The 2,666-nt window shown below is 38.4% G+C and overlaps 1 protein-coding gene across 6 annotated transcripts in view; it reads left to right on the plus strand.

The window, feature by feature from the left end:
• Ppip5k1 (diphosphoinositol pentakisphosphate kinase 1) overlaps positions 1–2,666 on the plus strand; it is a 42,432-nt gene that overhangs the window by 28,149 nt on the left and 11,617 nt on the right. The window lies entirely within an intron of this gene.

Genomic DNA, 2,666 nt, shown 5'->3' on the forward strand with positions numbered 1-2,666 from the left:
TGAGCTATCTCCCTAGCTCTCTCTCTCTCTCTCTCTCTCTCTCTCTCTCTCTCTCTCTCTTTCTTTCTTTTTTAAATGTATTTGATACAGGGTCTCATGCAACTCAGACTCATAGTGATCCTCCTGTTTTCAGCTTCCCCAGTGCTGAGATTACAGACGTGTACTACCCCACCCAGTCTTGGTGGCCTACTCAGCACACCCGGGAGTGGGGCTGGTGTGGCATGTGGTGCTGGGGGTGGAACCCTGGTCCCTGTGCTTGCCTAAGCAGGCACTTAGTCCCCTGAACTATCTCGCCAGCCCTCCAATTAGATTACTAAGTGTAAAAATTAGTGTTAGGTAGCTCTAAGGTTTTGTTGCTCCATAGAAACATCAAAAGGTCAAGCAAAAACTGTCAGAATTAACTCATTCAGGACTCTAGAAAACATTAGAGGGACATAGCAAGAAGAAAAATACTGAATTCAGAAAGAGGCAGCTAGGCTGGTGGTGTGCTCAGCGGGGGAGCACTTACCTAGAATGCACTACGTACTGATAAAAAGGCTGATTCCTCAAGAAGATATAACAGTTACCTAACAACTGTCTTAAGATGCAGGAAGCAAACACTGATGATCAAATTGAAGGGAGAACTCTACAATGTCAGCAGGAGATTTCAAGAACTGTCCTTTAATAATGGGCAGAGCAGTTACATAGGTATCAGTGAAGAGGCAGAGGACTTGAAAGATACCATGAAATAACCTAAACCTGACAGACACATGAAGAAGATTTTCCCTAATAACAGCAAAGTACACTGTTTTGTGTACACCATTCACCAGGAGAGATTTTATGTGACGCCATAAAAGAGTCTCACTAAATTTTTTTTTTTTTTTTGTGGAACTGGGAATTGAACTCAGGCCTTTGTGCTTGCCAGGCAAGTGCTTATTCTACTGAGCTATCTCCCCAGCCCCTAGGAGTCTCACTAAATTTAAAGATTGAAATTATGCAAAGAATTTTTTCCAACCATAGTGAAATAATGCTAGAAATTATAAGAAGGAAAACTGGAAAATTCACAAAGATATGGAAATTAAATAGCTTTTTCATAAATATCCAGTGGCTCAAAGAAGAATAAACATAAGAGAAATTGTAATATGCTTTGGGATGAATGAAAATGAAAACATAACATACCAGAAATCATAGGATGCAGCCAAATCAGTGCTCAGAAAGATATTTATAGCTGTGAACACATACATTAAAAAAAGAAGAAAGATAAAAAAAAAAAAGAAGAAGAAAGACATTCTTTTTTTTTTTTTAATTTATTTGTGTGTGTGTGTGTGTGTGTGTGTGTGTGTGGCCAGCTCAGCCCACCAGGGGGCGGGGCTGGCTGGCATGTGGTGCTGGGGGATTGAACCGCGGTCCCTTTCCTTTGCTAAGCTGTTTCTAAGTAGGTGCTTTAGACCACTGAGCCATCTCACCAGCCCATTCTTTTTGTTTTTGTTTTTAAAACAAGATCTTGTTATGTAGCTCAGGCTGGCCTGAAACTTGCAATGGTCCTGCTGCCTCAGCCTCCTGAGTGCTAAAATTACAAGCATGTGGCTAGAAGAAAAAAATTTAAATCAATAATCACCTTAAGGAACTAAAGAAAGAATTAAACAGCCCAAAGCTAGCCAAAGGAAGAAAATAACAAAAGTTAGAATGAAGTTAAAAGAAATAAAGAATGGTGAAACAATACGTAGAATCAAAAAAGCAAAGTTTAGTTCTTTGAAAAGATTAACAAAATTGGCTATACTAAGAAAGAGAAAAAAAGATTCAAGTAACTAAAATCAGGGGCTGGGGATATAGCTCAGTGGCGCAGTGCCTGCCTGGCAAGCACAAGGTCCTGAATTCAATTCCTGGAAAATAAAATAAAGTGAAGTGAAGTAAAATAAATAAAAAACAAAACAAAACAAAATGAGCCAGGCATTGTGGTATACACTTATAATTCTATTTTTATTTTTTTTGGCCGAACCGGGGATTGAACTCAGGTCCTTGCACTTACCAGGGAAGCGCTTATTCTACTGAGCCATCTCCCTGGCCCTACATTTGGAATTCTAGTACTTGGGGAGGCTGAGGCTGGAGAATCACAGTGAGTTTGAGGCCAATTTGAGCCACATAAGCAATTTCCAGAGCAGCCTGAATTACGTGGCAAGACTTTGCCTAAAAAAAAAAAAAAAAATTAGGAGTAAAAGGACATTGTTACTGATATGCAGAAATTAAAGTAATTATAAGAGTTCTATGAGTAATTTTATGCCAAAAATTAGAGAACTTAGATGAAATGGACAAATTCCTGAAACATATAAAGTACAAAAACTGAGAAATAGGGGCAACCCTATTTTGGGTCCCCCTTCTGTTCTTCTCTCAGATGGAAGCTTTCTTTCCCTCAATAAATATTCTACTCTTAGCCTCCATTTGTTTTTAAAATTCATTCTTCAGTTCTAGAGAACATAAACTTGTCCAGGTAAAAAACACAAAACAAACAAAACAAAACAAACAAAAAAACCACTGAGAAATAGATTCTCTGACTACCCCTGTAGCAAGGGAAAAGATACATAATCTGATATCCCTGTAGCAAAAACATCTCAACAAGACAAAGTCTAGGGTGAGATGGCTAGGGTGAGATGGTTTCACTGTTGAATATTCTTTTTTTTTTTTTTTTT

The sequence above is a fragment of the Octodon degus genome, unplaced genomic scaffold, assembly GCF_000260255.1.
Source record: "Octodon degus isolate 3935 unplaced genomic scaffold, OctDeg1.0 scaffold00002, whole genome shotgun sequence".
In the NCBI taxonomy this organism is placed as follows: Eukaryota; Metazoa; Chordata; class Mammalia; order Rodentia; family Octodontidae; genus Octodon; species Octodon degus.